This window comes from Pinus tabuliformis, chromosome Q, assembly GCF_031772625.1.
Source record: "Pinus tabuliformis cultivar Carrire ecotype Pingquan chromosome Q, CPIR1, whole genome shotgun sequence".
Taxonomy (NCBI): Eukaryota; Viridiplantae; Streptophyta; class Pinopsida; order Pinales; family Pinaceae; genus Pinus; species Pinus tabuliformis.
The window spans coordinates 615,023,469-615,035,074 of NC_142296.1; the positions used below are offsets into that span (position 1 = coordinate 615,023,469).

The 11,606-nt window shown below is 29.6% G+C and overlaps 1 non-coding gene across 1 annotated transcript; it reads right to left on the reverse strand.

The window, feature by feature from the left end:
* Positions 1-3,434: 3,434 nt before the first annotated feature.
* Positions 3,435-3,525, reverse strand: LOC149220940 (small nucleolar RNA R64/Z200 family). Its single transcript, XR_016249990.1, has one exon. It is a non-coding gene; the product is annotated as a small nucleolar RNA R64/Z200 family (small nucleolar RNA).
* Positions 3,526-11,606: the final 8,081 nt, after the last annotated feature.

The following is an 11,606-nucleotide window of genomic DNA, read 5'->3' on the forward strand; positions in this document are numbered from 1 at the left end:
GAAATGATTGAATAATCTGAACAAATTTAGATTTCTCATCTCATCATTTGCCCTAGATAATGGAGATGAGCCACACGTGTTGAATCCAAACATTACCCATCATCCACACGTATTAAATCCAAACATTACCCAAAATAAAAACAAGTATAAAATCTAAGCTTTTAAGTGAAAAGAACATTATTATTCATTCACTTATTAGTCCCTACCCCCTGCAGGGTTGCAGGGACTATAGTAATCAGTTTTTAGTCCGGCTATTAATTGACACAGAAACCAATCAATTTTTTTTCCTATTAAAGCAAAGTTTTAATTTTACATTTGAATGAATATTGTTTCTTATCCAATGAAAAACTTAATTAGACTTTGCCTTCTTATTTGGCCTCATATCGAGGCCAAACTCAAAATAACTTACGATATATTTCTTAGATTTCCCAACAATTCTATAACATACGCTTCTGTGTTTTAATGTTAGCATTAATTTTCTAGCATTTAATGTTAGAGATTAATATGGTTCTTTCAGTGATCTTAGACATATATCTAAAAACAAAACAAGTGGCAAGTGGCATGTCGATGCATGAAAACAAAACAAGTGGCATGGAATGAAATAGCCTACATTGTTAAGAGTCTGTTGTTCCTCTTTTGCCGAGTTAGGTTTTTACGAGAGTCGCAGTTCAGTGGAAGATCTGCAGTTGAGCTGATAAAAGCATGGGAGTTCAGAGCTTCCTTATTCATGAGCTGAGTTGATATAGATGGGAATAAGAGAGCTCCTTCTGAAGCTAGTAAGTAGTTGTTCACGGCCAAGCATACATGGTCTCAACTTGGCCTTCAGCGAGAATGAAACAACGTGCACGCCCATATCGTTGGAATGTATGCTGAAACGTCCAGTCTCTTCAAGGATTTATGTCTCTAGTAGAGAGTAAAGCCGAGGAACAAAGAGGGCTAAGTTAGATTTGGGCCAAAGAAAATACTGAATTTGTTTATTTTCTTCAAACTAGTTCTATTCATGCTTATATTTATTTATTTTCTTCAAACAATTTTGTCCCTGCTTGGCTTTCATTTACAACATTTTAAATGTTTAAATTGCACTATCTATAATATGCAATGTTTATTCTGACCTCCTATGCTTGGTAATTTTTGTATATACCATATTAGATTGAATGTTTTTTATATAACTGCGTTTGCGTTTTCTCTGTGAAACCTTCGAATGATACTTCTCATAGAGTTTCCATTATTTCTCATAGAGTTTTCATTTCTGGTATCCGGCAACTTAGGTTCTGAACTGTAGTTTCTGGTAGAGTTTCCATTTCTGGTATCTGGCAACTTAGGTTCTGAACTATAGTGTACTGATACACCTTCGCTTACTCACGATATTAGGTTGTATACTACTTACGAGACTTATAGATCTACTATTTCTTTTTCACCTTTGGCTCAACCTGACCCTTCAACTGCTCTGGCCTCCATTCCCAGAATTTTGTGCATGCCAAGAAATCTTTGGTTGATGTTCTTGGTAGTGATGGTGCGAGCAAGCACGCGGCTGCATCCAACGCGTTATCACTTCTTTGGACAGACAATCTGTAATGTTTTCGAATGTTGTTAAACAATGTATATAAAACCATAGAGCAATTGTTTTCAATATAAATCACATCCATATGAGATATTTTTGCTTTCTTTAATTTTTCGGAAACCTAAGGGTGGTTGGCCAAATCGTATCAAAATAAAATTCACAAATTCACTTTGTTTTTCACTCTTTGTTTGTTTTCTAAGTAAATACCAAAATTATCTGCAATGCATATCCGGTCAGAATGAGTATTAATGAATCAACAATAATTAACTACTATTTGAATAAAATGAATTTGCAATAAATTCAGACATTGACTGATGTTTTTCCATTTCTTTAAATTTCTGCACTACGACCACTTTTCCTTATGGCTTCTGCTAGCCCGACAACGCGATCAGGAGATATCAATAGGGTGGCTTTGTAGCCTCTATTGGGATAACCAACCCCTTTCTCATTGAATCAAAAGTGATATTAGAGGGACCCTCAGACGTTGTTGGCAAGAACTCGCCAGATAATAATCCACTTACTAGATTTCAAGTTTTGTTGAACATTTCTATAATCTGATGAACAAACTTAATCCTATGAACAAGACTTCAATGAGCTGCAATATAGTTAAGGATTCTACCCCGCCTGTTGAAGCCTTAACTAGAATGCGAGTTTTGTAGAAGATTTCTATAATCCGATGAACAAAATTTGAACAGGCCTCACAGTTGTGAGACAGAATTAACTACTTGATCTAAAATCAATTGCAATTTTTTTATTTGACTCGAAATCTGAAAATTACAATCTACAGAACAAGTCTGACAACTTCAACTATTTACTTTGGAAATTAAAAAACAGAACAGATGCCCACACTTATGCTTTCTACTTTCACTCTTATGATTTCTACTTTCATTATTGTCGCCCACTTGTTATATTCACTTATTCACTTTCACCGTCTCTCCACTTTGTATGTCCACTGAGTCTCGATCTGCCGAAGAAGGAACTGGATCTTTATAAAAATCAGGAACTTGCTGCTGCTTATGGGTATACTGCACACTTATGCTTCCTACTTTCATTATTGTTTTCCACTTGTTATATTCACTCATTCACTTTCACCGTCTCTCCACTTTGTATGTCAACTGAGTCTCGATCTGCCAAAGAAGGAACTGGATCTTTATAACAATCAGGAACTGGCTGCTGCTTATGGGTCTACTACTGACATGGATGGTGCTCTTGCAGATTTGCTGGATCTGCTCATATGGATGTTTCTCTTGCTACTTGTCCTGTTGTTCTTTTACATGCACTGAGAGACTCTGGATACTTGCCCATACTGACCAGGGACTAGCTGCCATGCAACCTACCTTGTTTATAATTACAACCCATCTAACTTCCCAAAAAAAATCTTTCAAAAGCGTCGTCCACCATATTTTTTAGGAGATATTTAAAAAAAAAAACAAACAAACCACGGCAAATCGAAGGCAAAAACAAATCAAAAGAATCACAATTCAGCCTCGCCACTTTGGTATATAAAATCAATTCATGGCATTACAACAAAATGCACTTAAAGACTAATCGCTTTGGTAGTCGATCCAACATTCATCTTTTCATCAAATGGCCTTACATTATCCTCATAAGGAGCCCGACCACCCATCTATATGTATGTGTCTATGACAATTAATCCACTAACTATAATAATCAATGCATGACAACAAACAACAGAGATCCAATATAAAACATATGAAAGCAATGAGCCCAGCCACCCATCTATATGTATGTGTCTATGACAATTAATCCACTAACTATAATAATCAATGCATGACAACAAACAACAGAGATACAATATAAAACATATGAAAGCAATGACAGAGGTAATAAAACAACCCAAAATACTTTACTTTTTCTTCTCATAATGAACATATGTCTCATAGATGGTGTCCATCTCCGAAGTCTAATATGTGTAATATTTGTAACATTCATCATCGCTAAAAACTCACAACGAAAAATCCCAGAAACTAGCTCTCATATTATTGGTCGTAAGAGAATATTAACACATAGAAGAGATTACTTCACGTTTGTTACATCCACATTTTGCCATGGATGACTACTCTTTTGCTTACTGTGGGCAACAGTTCAAGTATGTCAACATGGAACAAAATTTTACCATGAAACTATGCCATTCCTACCACGTGTTGAAGCTTGTATATTCCAAGGTCTCATATATATATAGAGCGAGAGAGAGAGAGAGAGAGAGAGAGAGAGAGAGAGAGAGAGAGAGAGAGCGAGAGAGAAATAAAATAACCACATGTGCTAATGCAACATGGCGCACACAACTCTACATCCACATCGGATGATGGGACACCAAATGAAGTCTCGATATAATTTATTAGTTAAATAATGCGATTTATTAGGTGTACAACTTTTTTCTGGGTATATAAGATATCTATTTATCTAGCCCATCATCCCACCAAACCACCTCCTCTTCTCATCCTTGTCATCATAATTGAACACTTCACCACCCACAGTATCTTAGCCACGTCAATTGGCATTAAAAAATTTAACAAACGACATTTCAAATAAGTGCCTTTACTTTTCATTTCATTTCTTTCCTCTATAATATCTTATTTTAAATTTCTTTTTTTAAATGAAATTCTATTATAAAATTATTTAAAATTATTTTTCAGAAATAAGATTTATTATAAAATTATTATTGAAAATGAGACTCTTCGCATGTTTGAGGAAGGTGGCTCCTTTTTTTAATATTTAAAATTATTTTTTGGAAATAAGATTATTATTAAATAATTATTGAAAATGAGATTTTTGGAATGTTTGATGGTGGTGCTTTTTTTCTATAAAGCAATTGATAAATATGTTTTCATATCAAAATAATATTTTTTTTAAAGCACCCTTGCCATTACTACCATCTTTTGAAGTTAGATAGCGAAATAAAGTGAAATCATTTTGTCAAATCTCTCGAGGTGATTTATAAGACATCTGAATTTAAAATTTAAATTATAAAAGTGTAATTCTACTTGTGAACTTGACCCATTTAATGTTTTTTATAATTAAAGCACTTTTATAAACAATATTAATATTATTATTATTAATTTTGAGTTTATTTAATGATTTATTTTCAATAATTAATTTACTTGATTTGATTTACAAAGTAACAGTTCGATCTATTATATTATTGTATGGTTTTCTTGTCTAGTCATCAAAGTGATATTAAAACTTTAGATAACAACTATGATTACATCATAAATTAAAATTTGAAAATATAAATAATATTTTTCTTTTAATATTTTCAATCTGTGGTGGGATCCTCAACAATTCTTTTTTGCTTTTTCCACAAGCTGAAAATGCTAAGATTTGCTCAAGGGCTACCAGACACATGAATAAGATTTACTCAAGGGCTACCAGGCACATGAATAAGTATCACATTTAAAAAGTTCAATGGTTGTTGTATTATCTACCAACAACATAGCAAACTCACACATCCGCATTATTTGATAAAATCAATCATTTCATTAAATGTTCAATGGTTGTTGTTGTATGTACCAACAACACAACAAACTCACACATCAACATTGTTGATAAAATCATTCATTTCATTAAATGTTAATAAAACAATGTTGTAATAACAATGTTAAATATAAATTACTGCTTGGTATATTTTATGTTATTATTGCTAGATATTGTTGCTATATTCATGCATGATTTTTAAATAGGTGTAGCTATTTTATTATTATTATTTTTAAATCATTACAAATTAAAATCTCTAAAGACAAGATTAAAAGGTAAATAAAAATATGTTATCGGGTATCATGAACACAAGCATCATAAGAGGGATCAAGTAGCTTCTACAAGATGACCAAGTCAGCCATGGCTTAGGATGTTAGAGTGGGGAAGAGAACATGAAGGACAAGCCATCACAGTACACTTTACTGACATGTTTTTATGACAGAATATCATTTTTTTCTATGGTTTAATACGTGAGAGTGGACAAGCCACCAAGGTACACTTTACTGACATGTTTTTATGACAGAATATCATTTTTTCCTATGGTTTAATATTTTATGTTATTATGTAAACATTGGAAAGAAACATGTTTGTAATGAGATACTATGTTTTTACATTTGATTTTAATTAAATTGTAAAAATTATTATTATAATATTAATTATATTTCTAATGAATTAAATGTTTTTCCAATCCCAACTATCCTAACTCCACCAAAAAGCACTCTTTGATTTGTGGCAAAGATCTTCCAAAAGTATTTAATTTGGATTAAAAAAATGGGTTATGGGCTAGATTTTTTAGTTGAATATTAAAAATATTTAATTTGGTCTTTTTGTTTTTGGGTCATGGACTATCTTTTTTGGTTTACTATTAAATAACGATGAAAGGATAAGACCTAGATAAATGATTTCCAAATGATATCCATACCAAGAGTATACGTAAATGTAAACAACTAAATTTAATACAATAATTATTATTTCAAACCAAAGTATAATTTTTACAATTCAACAATTCCAAATTAACAATCCTATTGGCCTCTCTTTGCACCTTTTGGGGCAATTGCTAGTTCATATGTTATGATGTTTCTAACGCACTTTGTAGGAGCGTCTAACTATAATTTTGCATGGTTTGCATGTTAACATTTGTAGTGAGCTTTGTACCAACATATACATAGCATGGTTAGCATGTTATAGTATTTGAAATAGGATTTGTTCTCTAAAATTTTGGTACACTCCAGAACTTAAATTTCTTGTTTAGATAGAAATGATATGAATCGTTGATTCTCAATATTTTATCTTTATCATCTCGCAATAGATCATGTATTCCGAGAACATTCATATATTTTTCATAAATCAGTCACATTATGCTCAGGCCTTGGTGCATATCTTATTCATTATTCATATATATATTGCTTAAATATACTTTATTTATTAAAAATATTTTTTTTTAAATAATAACAATAAATAACAAGAAGGTAATTTTAATTTTATTTGTGGAACTCATATACAAGGTGTTTTGTGAAACCACTTCATGGTGAAAAAATCATAAGCTCTAAACCCCATGGATACAAATCCAACCATCTAAATATGGGCCGGTATTGCCCAAGTCAAATATTATCCCTAAGTGTAACATTAGTTTAAAAAATGAGAAAAAGAGCATTTTCCACACATCAAATAGAAATCACACTATATTTTATAAACAAATATAGGTTACATGTAGCTTATATATTACAGATTTATAACAATCTAGATCCTGAGAAAGTGGATATCGTTAGCTAAATATAGTAAAGTAGAAACTCACAATCAGAACCTGTAACACACATGTAAGCATTAATTCTAAGTCTCTCCCCTTAATGATTTCAAAAATATTAAAATCAAAAATTAAAATATAATATTGATATTTGTCTGGTGTTCATTAGAACTTACATCCACTATGGAATCTCATACACAATGCTCTTTCTTGACCATCAACTTGGAGCTACCACTTAACCCATTTAAAATACAACTACTTCTGACAATCATTAATGTACTTGTAGAATTGACAATATTGACATACTTGACTCATTGGGGCTTCCACAAGAAAACTTGTCTAGTAACTGAATCATTCTATCGACATACCTTCATCTGTTAGATACTTAGCTTTCAACTATCTAATAGTTTATAGGAAGGCATTCTGGATATTGAATGTATTCAACATTCAATCATACAACTTTAATTCTTAAGCACACAAACATAAAAAATAATGTCCCTAAAACCAAGGTTTACATCTTATATCAAGAACCACCAACCCTTCTTCATAGGTACACAAAAAAAAACTATAATAGGGACTTTAGTCATAATTAAATCAACATTGTGTTGATGGGGCTTCCAAAACTAATGAATTAATTATGTTATTATGTTCATTGAATGGTTCTTCATTTTATCTTTACACACTTCTATTATAATAATAACATACTAAAACAAAGAAATAAACAACCCACACCACACATTAAATATGGATACAAATATTGAAAAACATTCTTATAATTGGATCTACACAAACAAGAATTAGATCTAGAAAATGTTGATCTACATGAAATAGCCATACACATATCCCAGACACACGTTCAATTTAGTTCTAGAATCAAACCTATCAGATCTACGGACATGAGACTATTTTGCACCACCTTGGTAACCAATAGATCAACACAGTTTATTCTCTTATGGGTCCCCCCAACAACATAAACAAATTTTCTCATAGTAGCACCATCAAAGAAACAATGATTGGTATTCATATGAGGCAGCACATTCCAATCTCCAGTGCAATCATTGTAGTAGAGAGAAACATAGCCCTTCTTGAATAATCTTAGGCTCATCATGAAAACATCATCTCTTTTGGCATACAAATTATTCCTCATAGTTGTTGGACAATACAATCACACAAAAATAACACACACCAAACCAATATGATCTCACACTCTAAGCTAATTTATATACAAGGATTTAAACTTGTAGAATTGGCATGATCACAACCTCTCCTTTAAGAGTGTCAAGGTTGCACCGACTTTGATAATAAATTAGGAAAACGATATAGTGAATATTGTTCACACACCAAATAGATATCATACTATGTTTTATAGACAAGTATAGGTTACATATATCTTAAAAATTATGGATTTCTAGCCGTCTAGATCCTAAGAAAACAAATCTAATTAGCTAAAGGTAGTAACCTAGAAACTCACAATTACAACAAACAATCACAACGTGTAATGCACATGTGTACATTAATTATATGTATATTAACTACTTATATTGGGGTTTCTCGAATCATAAGCTAGTGCAACCACTAAACTAACTACCTAAAATGTATCTATCATTAACAGAGTGAAAATCAGTTCTCTAAATTTTGTTAATCATATTATTATATTAAATTTATTTGATGTATAAACTTTTGATTTGTTTTTTTTAATGCAATTATTTGTTAAATATTTTTCATCTTTTATATTCTTTAATATAACTGGGACAACCACATTAATAAATGTGGTTGATATATGTTGTATGTGTCAGCTTATTTAAATGTATAATGATACTGTCTAGTTTAAATTCGAATTTTATTTAACGATTTTTCATTAAGATATATTAACACAAAAAGTATATAGATAATTAAATTTTATATAAATAATTAAATTAAATTTTTCTATAAATAATTAAATTTTAATTGTTTTATAATTTGATTCTTATATACCACATATCATATATCATTTTATTGTGAGATTTGATGAATGGTATAAAATTAAATGTTATATAGAAATGTGAATATTTAATGTCATAACAATGTGGATATTTTCCACCATGAAAGGAAGAAAATTTAAAAATGTTAAAGAAAATGACATGAACATATCATATACTGGAAAAAAAAAAAAAAAAACATCGACCATGCCAAAATTTTCAAATATTGATCAAAGACGTTTAGAATTTTAAAACACAAAGAAACATATATTTAGGTAGGCAGGTATTGGGTATATACTAACCAGACATCCATTACTAACCATATAATATATAAAATTAACCTTAAATTAAGAAAAGAAAGGTCTAAACCATTTTTATACAACAAAACTTAAAAAAATGTTTGCATCTTTAGAGATTTAATCCCTCTCAGTGCTTAGTTCTTGATAGATCCATGGTTAAGATGGATCTTCCTCTCCTTCTCTCTCTTTCTCTTTTATATATATATATATATATATATATATATATATATATATATATATATATAGTGAAATTCTTCATTGTTTAAATTACATTTTTGAATGAACAAATGAATTCAATGCCTTGACAATTCCCTTGGAAAATTGAATTGTGTAATCTACATGGCTTAAACTTGCAATTCTCACAAATCTTTATTGGATTTTAAACAAAAATGGCCAAAAGCATATATTTGAAAAATGGCTAAAATGTAAAATAGTGAAATCATTTGAAATATTTTAACCATAATTTTTTTTTCAATTTCTTTATATAATACATACGTAGATGTTTTTTTCTAATCTATAGTTTATATTGGAATATTCTACTTAACATCAACACTAAAATATTTTATTTATAAATTACGTTTTAGACAACAAAATGTGTTTTCTATAATTAATATATTTTTAAATATATATTAATATTTTTTAATCTTACCTATTAAATTATTTTATTTATAACTTGTCTTGAATTATTTTACTATTATTTATTATTCTTATCGCAAAGAAATTAAACTCTTTTGTTCTTAGTTAGTTCTCGTTTTTAATAAATAAATTGAGTAGACAATAATATCAATTTATGATGCGTAAATCATTTTAAAATACACACATATAATAAACTAAATCTATGATACTCATGTTAGAATATAATCGCATTGAGTGAAAATTAGTTTGTATTTTTTCAAGTACATTGAAATACATCAAACATTTTCTATATTTTTAATACGAGGGAAAACACCACATAATTTACTTATAAAAACATAAATTTTTGTCTCATAAATTTATAGTTTCTATATATAAATTAATTAATTAGTATTGATATTCAAGTAATTTATTTAAGTTTTATATTAAAATATTTTTTTATAATTTTCATATATATAAATTATTTAGCATTGATATTCAAGTAATTTATTTAAGTTTTATATTGAAATATTTTTTTTTTAATTATAATTTTCATATATATAAATTATTTAGCATTGATATTTAAGTAATTTATTTAAGTTTTATATTGAAATATTTAAAAAAAAAATACAAATTTTGATATTCAGAAGAGAAAAATTATATTTCTATTTTTAGCTACTTTATCTCTCTCTAAATTTGTTATAAAATTATGTTATTTCATATGGATATTAAAATATTTTATTTATGGCTAAGAGTGACACTGGAGGTTTTTTACATCTTCTTCATACTGGTTTGTAATATTAATTAACTGAGCTTCTATTTTATTTAGATGATAGTTTATTTAGTTTTAAAAGGGATACATGTCAATGCAAGGTTGAGCACGAAAGGAATCACACATCACCCCATACTAGGCCGCATAATGCCTTCTCGACACAATAAGCATGCCAAAATCAATTATCATAGTCTTGTTGATTTAAAACGCCTATACGTTTCATTGTGTAACACATATTTTTTAATTTAGATCTAATTTGAGTACAAAATGGACAATCTAAGACAAATAATTTTCTATCTTCAACCCTCTTAGTGTCACAAAGGCGATAAACTCTTTTTCCCCATGGTGTTTTTTGGAATTAAGCAATGCTCAGTTGCACTATGGAGCTCATCGGAATTTGCTCTTATTTTTGCAATATTTTATTCCTTCTTTTCATTAATCAATATAAAGAAATATTTTTTATTATCAAGATTTGAATCAATAACCTCATAATATACTTGCTTACTCTTTCCCTCTAATGGTTTATGACCCCATAATTCCTCCTTAAATTTTGATGCAATAATATTTTTAATATTATGCTTATTCTACCTAATAATCACATCCTATATTCCTTAGTAGTCTAGCCATAATTGGGAATCCTTACGCCACCATTGGTTTCATTAAATGTGGTTTTGGATGGAGTTAGAGCCAATTTTAGGAAACCTCTTGTATTCCATATTATTTAATCTTTGATAATACATAGGATTCATAGTCATAGGTATGCTTCCAATGGAAGAAAGACTTACTTTGATAAGGATATGATAGTGTGTATTTTCTTTAGTCTTGAGAAACAACTTTTGGACATACTTTATCTTCTTCCATGACCTTCTATAGATACTACATCCCTATGCCTCACATCCTTGTAAAATAATAGGGGTGACACGAGTCTCAAAGTGGAATTTCTTTAAATCCCATGTCCAAATATGTAGTAACTTAAAATTGTTTCAAGTCCAGAGTAAGATATCCACAATACGATATAATTTTCTCAATGTCATAATTATAGTTGAGCTTGTGATGGATATTGATTCCAAGGTGTTTGTATGAGTGAACTTCCTCTAAGTTGTTGTTGTCATATATGAAGGTATCATATGTAATCTTCCTGGATTAAATTATCATGACTTTTGTT